General features: G+C 30.8%; 1 protein-coding gene across 2 annotated transcripts in view; it reads right to left on the reverse strand.

The window, feature by feature from the left end:
• The window catches only part of LOC131844734 (uncharacterized), a 232,927-nt gene that overhangs the window by 153,995 nt on the left and 64,634 nt on the right, over positions 1-14,298 (reverse strand). The window contains exons 1-2 of one of the 2 annotated variants that reach the window (XM_059193686.1): positions 12,035-12,258; positions 9,622-9,894 (exon numbers count right to left, since the gene is read on the reverse strand). The exons of the other annotated variant lie outside the window; for it this stretch is intronic. The gene's annotated coding sequence lies outside the window, so the exon portion shown is untranslated. Of the gene's footprint in view, positions 1-9,621; positions 9,895-12,034; positions 12,259-14,298 lie in introns of those variants that run through there. 2 annotated transcript variants of the gene reach the window in all.

Here is a 14,298-nt window from a genome sequence, read left to right on the forward strand (position 1 = left end):
TTAACTAATCACAGATATGATCATAGTAAATAGTAGAAATTAGATAATAAATAAGCATAATATAAAATATTTCCTCTCGAAGAACAGTCAAAGAGTATATATTGTGTTTATTCTATTTGCCACTTTCTATTTGTCATCGTGGGTATGAAAAAGGAGTGGTAACCCATTATATTGTTATTGTATTATTATTCCATCAATACACACATATATGAACACCATACACCCAAAATACAACCATAAATTCGTTCGCAATAGTCATGTATCGACCTTGATAATGTCAGCGAAATGGCCCATGGGAGAGTCTATGACGTCGGGACTCAAGGCCAATTGTATTCCATTAAGGTGGGTGGACCCATCGTTCAACTATTGTCTATTTAGGGGTGTGCAAATGGCTTTTAATAGGCGCAGCAATTTAGTTAATAGCTCGCCTTGATGTAACACTTGTGTTTAACTAAATTGGGTGTGATTCTTATGTCATTAATATGAAATTGATTCTAACGATCAGATGAGTGAAGATTCTATTGTATCTTATCTATCTGGATTATTCTGTACTAATGATTCACCTCGGAGTACAGTGTATGTGTAGGAGTTCGTATATATATAGTATTATATATGGAAAGCTTTCGAAAGATATTCAATCAATAGTGCAATCCATTACATCCATTGGGTTGTTGAGAAGATTTAAGCGGTGTAAAAGCGACAAATGGCGATATTGCCTTATTAAGAAATAACTTTAATTGAACACCTTACTAGAATTTGTAATGTAACATTACAAAATTATAACTACTACTAAAATACTAACTACTACTAACTACTAGACCTTGTCTGACTTAACTCCTTAGCAATGGAACAGCCTGGTTGTATTCTGAATACCGAATCATTTATTAGCTAACGCTACTGACCTTTCGAACTTGGCATTTCGGAGCCTGCAGTCGATATTCCTGTTCTGTTATATATGTATAACTAGAACATATACTACGTAATTTATATTTTGATAGGTGAATAATTTACGATTTTGTTAAAAATAAAAATTTCAAACGACATAATTAACAAGAATCACGGCAGTAAACTCTATCGACTTCAAAAAGCGATACGATTTTTTATTCATAATTAGCAAAGACGTTTTGAGATTAGAAAAGTATTACTAAAAAACTTCCTCTTTTTTTTGAGTTGAACAATGTTACTGGTATTCAACGTGTAGGCGTCTCAGTTAATTTGTTGGTTTTATCCTTATAAATCTAGATTTTTAAGGAAAAAGATGGAGAAGGTGAGATGTATTACATTTATCAAATTTTTGTATATTAATACATTTATTATTATTATTCGGTATTGGTTTTTCCAATTAATTACATCACATGTAACATAATTTATTACTGTATTTTATTGTCTGTAATATTAACAGATTAAAATTGAACAAAAATATATGCTTTCGAAAATACAAATTACTAGGATATTCATTTCGTTTATGTAATTTTCGGAATAAAAACTCTTAATATTTTTTTATATTACTTTACTGTTCATTTCAATAAATAATTCAATGTCAACAGTAAATACCTAACTATAGGTAGTTAACTTTTTACAAGCATTAATATAATAAACAAACAGGTATGCTATTCATGCATATTTACGTAAGAATGCATAACGATTTATTTATTTCCATAAAGAAATGTAGTGCTCTAGATGTTTAAAGTTTATTGATTCGTAAACAGAAGAACTTGGCTGTTGATTTTTTGTAATCCAATAGGGGATCAATTAGGATATGTTTACCACATTAGTAAGATGATCTAAAATTTATCATTTAAAAAAACATATTAAATTTTTAAGTGTTTACTTTTAGTTAATTAACTAATTTTAGATTACGAAAGACTTTTTAAATAAGTGCCATAGCTGTGGAGGTTATATTATATAAGTACATAATCCCCATATCTTGGCAGATGCTGTATGCTTATTGATAGATATTATACCTATGCTATGCATCAGACCAGACACACTAATTGATAGCAGCAATAAAAAAGTATTCTATATAAACTAAGTCTCAAACGACGAAGTTTATATGGGACTTACACGAGAATAAAATAAACATTTGAGTATCTTTGAAAGTTGAGGAAGGTATTGAGTAACATACATACTAAATATCACCATATTAAAAACTTCTATATACAAAAATCTGCCATATTTTGACTGTAAGTTAATAAAATCAAGATTTGACTAAATGGATGTATTTTTAGATGTAGATTTATATATACAATGCAGTTATATAATAGTTCTAGAAAAATCTACCTGAATCATTACTAATCGGCGTTCTTTTAGAGTTATAAAAGTTCGGAATATACAGTTTTTAATACAAAGGTTCAAATAAGATTAAGGCTGCTTTCACACCAACCGTATGGCAGTCTCTAGTCAGGCGGAGTAGGCTCTCTTAAAACCCAATGTAAACGAAAGGTTAACAAACTCCATCATTATGCAGATAATCCTCTGATGTTGACATTTGAGATTAATTGTATACGTTTATACACCAAGCTAAAGAAGGTAATCTTGAACTAAATAGAGTAATCGTTAACTATATAATGTATCGTAGAAAGCTGATGACTTAGAGCGTTATGTTATATATGTGTAGTAAAAATAACAATATATTATACATACCGCGCCTACGATTACACATAGCATACTTTCGGGTTCATAAAGGATTAAAATTCCACTTTATACGAATCGTAATAGGATTTAATTTACATAACCCGCGAAAAATACATATATACATATACTACTACTGCTACTCAAATTGATCAAATATTTGAAAATATGAATGTTTTTGTAAACCAAATAAATGTAACGTTTGCTGGTAACCAGCAGTTGTCTATACGTTTGGTGTGAACGTAGCTGGTCTCTGCCCAATAGTGATAATATTCTAAGTCTATATAATTGCACTGCAGTTGTTATCTTCATCAGTCAGGCAGACAAGGTCACGAGCATGTTGACTGTAAACTTATTATTTTTATTCATTCAAGGCTGTGAGCGATAAAAACAGGCCCTTAAGCCTCCTATGTGCCGATAAAAATAAGTTATAGTCAGTTCAGACTTGAATACCTGCTTTTATCATGCACTGTTTATAAATGACTACATATAAGTGGCAAGAAAGCATTATCAATAAAACAAACGATATCTGCGTCGTGCATGGCAGTTGCGTGAAATCCATGGTATTGTTATTGAATATAGGCAAAGGTAACACTGTATAAAATCAGTCGTCCTCGTTGCTATGTTTTCTTTTTCTAACATATCAGAAACCATTTTTTTTATTTAGTAGTATACAGGTGAAATGATGAATCTAAATAGCGGTGGATCCGAGTGAGTACTTCTAATAATGTACAAACATGTTTTCTTATTGCTTTCAATGTAATGTATCTGGATTTTTATGTCTGTAAAATATTTTGCCTGAGTCGAGAATGGCAAACTACTGATGCGACTTATACTAAACCTAAGAAATTTTAATTTATTTATATATATAACGACTTAAAATAATATTATTATGGCGGTATTTGAGATAAACACTAAAGGATATATTCAGCTTTGGTAATTATTAAACCGTCATAAATATATTTTCGAATACAAAATATGTATACATGAGTCAGTAATAAAAAAACTATTACTTACTGAATTAACATAGAAATAGTAATTTTTAAATGGGTTTAGGTTTGTGTATGTTATCAGTGAACTCTAATGTTTTCTAGAACTCATTACATCTAAAACCAATAATATACGTATACATTATGGCATAAAATACTGTACTGAATTCCACTGAGTTTCAAATTAGAAAACCTAACGCATTCTTACTATACCAATCTCTACGACGCGTACGAGGTAACACAATATGGGAAGTAAACCATATTTGCCTGTAGTTGCCTCTACTCATCTTAATTCATTGTTGAGGCGAGGTCGAACGAATCAAGCGTGACAAAGTATGACACCTGCTTACAGGTACTAACTCTTGTTATGAATTATAGTGAGCTACTGGTTACCAGCTCAGCTTAACAATAATTTGCAGATATTGCCAAGCAGAAGAGGAAACGCCACTGCACATCATATATGGTACAACCATATATGATGTGCAGTGGCGTTTCCTCATACATTTATGCATAAACGAAATATCTCCTTTGGAAAGTATACATTATATCTCGAGGAGATAAAAACGTTCGCTCCTAAGAATATCCTTCAATTTTTGTTCCTAACGATCGGTCGCATTGATACAGGTCTTAGCACCTGACAATAGCCCCAAACCTTCAATAAAAAAATACTAATTACTAAGTTTGTAATAAGATTATTGAGAATTTTGTCTATGTTTAATGTTACAATTAACCATCATCTATCTATGATGACGATGAATGGATGATATACTTTTGAATCATCCTAATGCTTAGATTAGAAATTCATTTCTCTATAACTAATAAACAAAGAGTTGAACGTAAATTTCATTTCCAATACTACCTGTTTGTTAATATGTTTGTTACCATTTCACGACTAATGAAATTTAAGGTGAAGATAAATAAATCATGGGAACTAGCATCGGTATATTTGTTACGAAATAAATAACTACTTTTAAATAAATTACCACAGTACAAGTAAAAAGTTTAGGCAGTGAATAGTGTTCCCAAGATGGTAAAAGTGGCCTGTTGTCTGGCTGAATGGGCAAACTGATTCTTTGAACGAAGAAAGTTCTACTATGCTTAGTAGATATTGTCGAGAGAGCGTTAAAGAAAGTACAAGTGCATAGTACTAGTTCCAATACGGAGCCAGTACTCGATTGTTTTAAATTTTCGGCCGTCTAAACCTTCATTCCTACTGTTCCACCCATTTTATACCCATTCTCGGTTTATCACATCAACCGGTCATCACGCACGATGACTTAGGCCCCAATGTAGGTACGCTAACAGAAGCAAAAGGCCGACGGATTTATTCACTTTTGCTTAGTAACTACATTATTTCAAGTACTTAATTACCTTACAATATTAAATTACCATACATATTTACATACGTTTTGACTACAAATTGATTAAGTGGCTTCCCAGAATTATGTTTGATGAGGTGACAAATATGACTAGGAAGTTATTATTAGATAAAAATATAGTAAGTAGTTAGTTATTAATGATTCATGTTTTGTGTGTTAACTACAGACACTTGATTTATATTTAACTTTGTTACTCGCTTTTACTCGCGGTAATTAAAATAAAATTTATCTATTAATACATTACCATTACTGTTTTTATTATTATAAAGTTTTTTGTTATTGAAATGAATGATTTTAATTATAATTATAAAATTCTGATGATCCAATCGGTCGCTTCAATTACGAGTTTCTTTGTTATTTATTTATTTTCTATTGTTATCATTCAGATTTTTTTTATATATCAATTTTCACGGTCATAGTTGAAAATCAGTGTTTTGTTCCTTGAGTGATTGTCCACACTGTATTATGAGTCATTTTGTATTGTTGTGGCACACACATACACCATGTTTACCCATACTGAATCGCATAGTTGCAAATCTCCTGTAATGTAAACTTCTTGTAACAGAACCTTTATGTATATACTGTGCCCGCAGTTTCACCCGTATGAAATTTATAGCAGTAAGTATATGCTATATTAGTGTAAAGTTTCTTCAGAATCCTTTTCGTAGTTTCTACGTAAAAGTGTATTTATATATATATAACAAATATCCGTACATCTATTTACCCATATACTCACAAATTTACACGTTTATAAATTTTAGTAAGATCTATCTATGAATCTAATATATTTAAAGTATAAACTTAAGATATGATATTTTTCCCGTAATTTTCTTTGTTAGTAAATATGAATTGATTTATGCACATAATTTATATTATCACTGTGTTTATTAATGTTCATGCTACTTTCGTTACTACGTGGATAAAGATATTGACTGTTCAACGATGTACGTAACTTTATTCTATGAATGATTATTTCAAACCTATTTGATTGAAGGTACTAGTTATTTGTTGACTTATATAAAAAGAATGTTCAGTATTACATATGTTAAAGTAACAAACTTATAAATATATAAACAATCGTATTTCTATTATTACTTAATAATAATAACAACCTTCGACAATTCACACAACGCCATCTAGTGCCAAGATAAGGAGAACTTGTATTATTGGCAGTTACTAGGCAATTAATATAAAATTTAATTAGATTTTTAAAAACATAATATATATTGAAAACACCAAGAACGATATATACCGACTCATGAATACAAAAGCAACATGCGAGAAATAGAACTAGCGACCATCAGAAATAAAGTAGTATGCTAAACTCATAGATCACCGAGACCGTCATCTTCCTTAGTACGTAATAATTTTTAATAAAAAAATAAGATTTCTAAACAGTAACCGCACCGATTGAATGGCATGAAGGACATTACCATCTGTCTATAAGGACATCTCTCTGGTTTAGCCTTCAGTAGCTTCTAAATAACTTGTATGTATGTATAATATATCATCCTCAGTAATGAGAGATACGGCGTCATGGTATAATATGTTTTATTTTCGGTCCTATATTTATATATAAGTATAGGCGACGGTAGATGGTAAGTAGTAACCGTCACCTATATACATCAACCGCCTGATACCAGTCTTGAAATACCATTCCGGAGTCTAAGATGAATTTATATGTACCAAATTTCACTGTCATTAACCTTCAAGCGAAACACAAGTTACAAAGATGTTTGGTGGGTGAAATATGTAAGTGAGATTGAGGTACCCACAAAGTTGACTTTTTACAAAATCTACCTCGATAGATACCTCTATTGCGTGTGATCCTATAAGTCTAGAGCTACATTTGTACGTAATTATCTACAGTTTATGCTTTTACGTTTACATATTTACCTGTATTGTATATACACAGACAGTATTATTTATTTGTATCTCTAAAATATGACATCCCGTCAAGATCATTCGGCTCGCTCGACATTTAACAATGGATACCACTCAATTTCTGAATTATCTACCGAATTGTCATTTAAATGGATAGAGTTAAGATGTTTGTAAGCAATTATAATATAATAATAAATATGGTAATACAATGTTATACCTTCTGGACTGTTATATCAGATGGGGTCATCAGAGACATTGATAACTGTCGAAGTATGGAAATAGAAAAAGAAATATCTTTATTCTAATAAACTTAATATAAGTGTGTAACTTTAGAAGTGTCATATTTTTTTATTCCACAGTTCATTCGAAACGCAGACTCCTCACAAGAAAAATAAGCAGGAAACTTGCGTGATGCTCTTGTAAATAAATATTGTACTAAGTGAATAATTTGACATTAACAAGGATTAGGCATGTGACAATGAACGTAGAACGTAGCGGTACGCACTCGATCTTTTATTTTGTATATTTAAGTAATACCTAATTATAATAAGATTATAGGTATCAGTATTAGAACAATCAGTATCTAAAATGCTTATGGTGGCATAACACCTAAGTCGTCAATCATGCTAAGATAAACTACAATGTATTCTTAGAAACCTATCGTTTCTTTTCATGACTATAGGCTTAGAGGATTTATGACATAAGTTGTTATGCAAACGATATCGCCTCTGCTGAAACACATGAACTATTTATTGTGTTTATTAAACTCAGTTATAATAAGTGTAGGGTTTAGTTTTCGTACGTTATGAAATACATTTATGAGAATATTGTTTACAAGGTTGCGCTACTACGTAGGCGTACCCGTATATAGTATAGTTGTGTAGTTAATAATGCTGATTATTAATATTAATATATAATATAAATAAAAATTATAGTGCCTATAAGTATTAGTTTAATATTAATAATAACTATTCTTTACAAATAAAGAGATTTTTTTAAAGAATAATAAATATTAACAATTATAATGGTACATATATAATTGTTAATATTTAATATAATAATGAAATAGTTGTATATAACGCTTTATTGCACAAGTAATATAAAAAACTTCATCTAGTAATATATTGTATTTCTACTAATATCGTACTAATATTATGAATATATATAACATATGGCTATTTGCAATGATAATCAGTATGATGACAATTGCAGAGATTGAAAAAAGAGCTTATAATTCATACAAGTGCAATATATCTTCGTCATCGCGTCATCTCCTTTAAGGGAGTGAGCAGAGTTATTAAAATATATCCACTTTTAGATGCTATAACCAGTTTAAATGCCTCAAGGAAGTTACAGATATAATAATATGCTATTAAATAAAAATCCTGGGGGCAACTATTATATGAACCAACCGAAAACAATTAATTTTTGTATATTTGTCTGTCCGTTTAATGGAAACGGTTTCACGAAAATGCTGTGCTAAGCTTTACTTAAAATGTTGTGTTTGAATGTTGCCTTTACTCGAATGTTTTTACAAAATATATATACGTACGAATTCAGCACATTATAATTTGGCTGATACTGTAAGATTCTATTGAAAAATCTTCTTTCATTATTCTATTAACAGCTTGTAAAACTTATTTTAAATATGTAAGATTTAATAGTAAAACTTCTGAACTAATCTGTACAAAGGTTTGTAAATCGCTTAGAGGCTTACTGAGATTAGGAACTTGTTTATCAAATCTATGATCATATCTTGATCGATTTATCAAATAAGGATGATCGTTTGCACACATAAGTATAAATAGAAAAACAATAGATTTATCTATTTATATGTTACAGTAAGATAAGAAAATACATGATGATACGTTAATTATAAATAGGTATCTTCTAGTACAAGTTAATTCAGGAATAAACCAGCTTCTCTATCTACAACTTAATAAAAGGATAAAATACTACTAATGTAGTATATATAGTTCCTTCATTGACAGGATAAATGAACACAAATTTCAACCAGAAGTGTGTTTGAAGAATATAAATTAGCGGGAAAATATTATACAAGTAGATTCAACGTGTTATTAAGTACATACAAAAAGAATTTATTAAGGTATATAAGATAAACAAAATTTGGTATTACCTTTTGAAATCTTTTTCCTCTGCGTTAGGATCATATATTTAAATGTTACGCTAACACTAATTATGTGGTAATAAAATAGAAATAAGCTTGAAAAAGAAAAGTGGACCTTATGTGTTGGTGTATAGCAAAGTATATACCTAGTTATAGATGCTATGACAATTATGTATATACATCGCTATATATATATATGTGTCTCTATATTGTATACATCTATATGTAGTTATTGTTTTTATAATTAAAAATTCTAGAAGAATAGATTTTTGTCAATGTAATCAGGTTCCGTTATAGCGAAACAAACGATTTTTAAATATTTTTGGCGTTGTTAAAAACCGTATATTAATATTTACCGTAGCGACATGAAATTCCATTATTATCTAATATGTACGTTAATACTATGCACTTCATAAAATAATGCAGATTATTTGGTAGCACTTTGAATATATACTTTTTTAAATTTGATGTGGTCATTGTTTACACGTAACATGAACTCGATCCTGGGATCTTTTCACGTTTTATTTGTTATTATGGAGTTCCCGATATTTCGGCTGTATTACAATCGCCATGATCACTTTTTGTATAATGGTGTAAATCAATGACTTACCGTATTCAATTGGGATGACATCTGTTGTCAGCTGGACGTCAACTGACACTTCATAAGTATCGACCTCCAGTTTTCCTCTGCGGGAGAGTTCGCTCGAAAAAACTTTTCAAAACGCACGTGGCATTACGGACGTAACACTTTTTCACTTCACTGTTACACTTATACGCACTTAAACTAGTCACTTGTTAAATCATTTAAGATCAATACCGTGAAGTTTCCTGTTCCTTATCTTTTGCTCTTTGAAGTTCACAATTGATCATGAAAGATTGACTGCTGTAAAAAAATTTATTTTGCACACGAGCGATGCAATATTCTTTTATATAGCGCAGTTCGCACTGACGAATGATACCTTAATACGCGTTCGTTTACTAATGAGGTATTTCTAATAATTCCGTAATTGAACTTACTCATTAGTACACTATTAAAAGGCCTATTTTAATGCTCATAAAAAGTTAAATTACAAATATGACTTCTATGAATATGGACAATATAATAATTTAAAACGTTGAGTAATCACTACAATAGAACACCATTACAACGGAGGTTACTTGCAAATTTGCTGAAAAAGGCTGTTGAGCAATGAAAAAAAAATTAGAACTACAAAATGTAGTAGTAAGGTATAGAACACTTCGCTGCACCACAATAGCTACAGGTTATATTTTAACACCTATGGTTCTTCAGAATAAATCCTAAAATTTTCTAAGCTATCTGGTTCAAAGACTATTTACAGAAGACAAATTCTATCGTATTACCAAATGCAACTGGGTTGAATTTTAAATAAAGCAGATAGTTTGTTATATCTATAAGTATGTTTGAATTACAGAAAGTTCCATTGGCGACAGGATTACCTCGAGCAAATAAAACTTGATTGCGTCAAAATCCTTGTATAGATTAATCACAAGAAGTCTACATACTTCGCACATATGTTTCATTATATTTCTAGTGAATGTTCTCATAAGGATTAAAACATTGACAACTACAATATTTTCCGTGTAAACTGAAGCAAGAATAAAAAAACATAATGGCACTATTAAGACATTTAAAAGTTTTACCTTTTTGTTACTAGGTAGGTTATTTATTCCTTATGTCAACATCACTTCATTGTACAATACTCGAGTAGTTTTTATAGATATTATGTTTGTTAATCGTTTTGTTAATACATATTTCATTTTATACCCTAATTACTGACTCGATTTAGATCAGAATTGGTACTTTAAAACTCATGAACATTAAGAAATAGATACTATTATAATGCCGAGTTATCTATCATAAAGCATGTGACGTTATTGAAACTTTGACTAATTGAAGTATTGATGCGATATCTACTAACTGAAATCTCTTAGAATTGAAAACAAAATATAGTCTAATATACTATTGTTTGGATCTCAAGGGAAGATTCCCTTCAGGGATCGAGGACCTAAAAAAACCCGATTTTTTTCAATTAGTAATACTACTGATTTCTAATAATCTTGAAAATATTATCCACAGTACCTAAAGTATCAACTACATTAATGAAATTATCTGTGAGTATGATAGAATTATCAGCAGGAACAAGGGCTGACCTATTACAAAAATAAACATATTATAAACAGAAGTAGTAACTCAGACACCTATATACTATAAATCTTTACTGCCATCCTTGCAACCAGATGACTGTCAGTTTACCTGGATGAGAGAAACTGATAAGTGATAACAAACAAATCTTCTAGTAAAGAATCTAGTTGGTACTTAGTTTAAAGTTTATTTAGATAAGCACTTTAAGATATCGTGGCGTGACGAATGATAAACAGATGATTGTAATAATGATTATGGTTTATGTTGACGTTTACTTAAATTTAATACTAAAGTGAAGTTTATTTAAAACTGAAGTGAAGTGACAATAATAGCCTTCCATTTTTAAAAACTAAACATTTTGGTAATTAATCTAATATTGATTTTGTTGAGTACACAATAAATACATTTTTGGGAGAATTCCAATTGCACGTGACCGGCGCACGCGCACGTTTTTCATCCTTGATATTGACAGAAAAAATATTAGGCCTTGTCAGTATAATTAAATACCATCAATATTTTTAAATATTATGAATACAGTATAAATTATAATGAAATATTAATTAATGATTGCCCAATCGAGAGCTAGTCTGATATTTATAAAATAAATTAAATTGAAAGAGAGCTATTGAATAAAATTTTCTGTAAATCTGTACTCGTGCTGTTGTGCTATTTACGCATAACAAACCAACAGGTAGTTACTTCGCATAAAAAAATCTCCACTACAATGATCCCAGAACAATAAGTGAAGATAACTAGTTTTCCGGATATATAATACAAAGGCATGAATATTCAAACGTGATACATCACAGCCACTGGTAATCACAAGCTCTTAACCACTTTTAAACTAAATAGAACTCACTTTGAGATTTGAGCGAATTTTTAACGCTAGATCGCTCCCGTCAATGTCAAGTGCACGTCTCGAGACCGGCGGTAAGGGCACCTAATTTGTCACTTTCCGCCCTAATGCGTCATTATAAGTGCATCTCGTTTTGATGAATCAAACAAAAAGTGTAATGAACACGATAAGGCACAAAAGTATACAAATTGTCGCCGATAACTCGATACTCGTTACCTGTTAAGGACAGGCGCGTGCGAACAGTGCGGTGTACAACGCGCGAATGCCGACTCGATTCTCGTCCATTGTTTACGACCGTAATTATGTTTTCGATCGAGTTTACAGGGCGGTCGAAGGCTTCGCTGACGGAAAATCTGGCCGGTGTCCAGCGTACGTCATGATCGATGCATCGTAAAGCCTTAGCCGATTTTATGAACGAAAAAATGCAGTCGTAGCTACTGATAATACTTTATAGTGGGTGTAGTAAGTATCTACTTTGTTACTTATTTACTTGTAATTACATATGACTATTGTCTTCGGTTTTCTCTCCTGTACCCAAAGTGTCTCTGAAACATATTACTAAAGCGATAATATTGCCTTTTGTATTGTTTACTTTTTTTTCTACGATTATTAAAGTAACGATTTATATACTGTTAATAATTTATTTTAATTTTCCAGGAATAGCTATAAAACATTTATTAAGTATGCACGTGGCTGTTAACTTAGACCGAATTTGATATTTTAAATTGGAATAATTGGTATATGGTATAAAATAGTAATTCTTAATCGCGGTTAAAACCTAAACTATCTGCTTAAGTAATATTAAGTATATGAAGCGTAATATTAGGTAGGTATGTAAAGTGTAAAAATTAGGCCAGTATACAGTGCGTTAATGTTACTGTTATGACTATGTACCTGGACATTTTCCTACTTCAATAGACGTCATATCATAAAAACCATACACGTACAGTTTTTGTGATGTAATAATGGAACCAACTTTTCAACAAACATACTAAGACACTTTTTTAACTAGTGGAAAAATTTTACAAAGACTACCACATATCGAAATAGCCATGTTGGGGTGTACAGGGTTTTTAACGATTTAAAATAAAAGCCTCCGGGCGCAATGGCGTGCCTATCAGTCACAGGATAGTTAGTATTCTATTACGACTTCGAAGGACGACACCCTTATGTATACACTGAAGCGCCGTCCTCCCCTCTTTGGTTAGAGTGGTATCCAATTCCACCCTACCTTCTCAAGCGAGCGGCTCCTTGAGACGAAGTGAAATGGCTGTGTTTGTCACAGATGTGCTACACTTATGACCTTAGTTTATAACAAATTCATCTTTAAAGCAGCACCGTCCTTGGCGTTTCCAATAGTCGCGGGTTGAATTCTCGCATGATGTCCACCTCGCATTTGTATTCATGAATTTGATAGCTTATATTGGTTTGCGTTTACGAAAATTATATACAAAAAATATATACATATAAAAAAATAATACTTTTACATATTTACATATTTTTGTAATCCAACTATTACGTAGATATACATACATGTACAAATATATAATAAATAAATAAATAAAAATAAAAATTATTCAAAATATTAATTGTCATTATCGGATCATTAAATGACTGTCACAACAAATATATTTTGCATCTCAATGACGTAGGTGTAAGTAGTAAACACGTTTTTGAGCTATTATAATTAACTTAAGGTGCATAAGGCTACATAAATAATTATGGAAGATTTATCCATGCATTATTCATCTATCACTTTTAGAACTCAGCCCAAATGTGGTGTCCATGTCCATAATGATCTTGTCCGTCACAATTACGCCCCTAAAAGTATTATCACTAGGGGTCCTAACATCTGTCATTAGTATCAAACAAGAATAATTTTTGTTAGAGTCAAATAATAATTCTTAATCAGCCTTAGTTAAAAAAATAGTAGTTTTGCTTTGAATATGTTATATTACTATGTATATGTATATGTATGTATATATGCCATGCTTAATTAAAAAAACTAAAACTACAGTCATATAGTCATACAAAAACTGAACTTAAATATCTTTCATTCATAATTTAAGAGCCACGGTGGAGTTCCATAAATTTCATTCATTCCATTTATCAATGGAGCTCTTGCCACTTCCCTCGATCTTCCACTATCCTTTTTAAATTTTATACGACACGACTTAAATTTTGTATTTAATTTGTTTGTTATGTGCCTTGGTCTTCCCCTCTTCCCTTTTATTTCCCTCAATAATAATTTTCATAAATTCATCGTG

This window comes from Achroia grisella, unplaced genomic scaffold, assembly GCF_030625045.1.
Source record: "Achroia grisella isolate CSIRO2021 unplaced genomic scaffold, CSIRO_AGI_Agris_v1 utg413, whole genome shotgun sequence".
In the NCBI taxonomy this organism is placed as follows: domain Eukaryota; kingdom Metazoa; phylum Arthropoda; class Insecta; order Lepidoptera; family Pyralidae; genus Achroia; species Achroia grisella.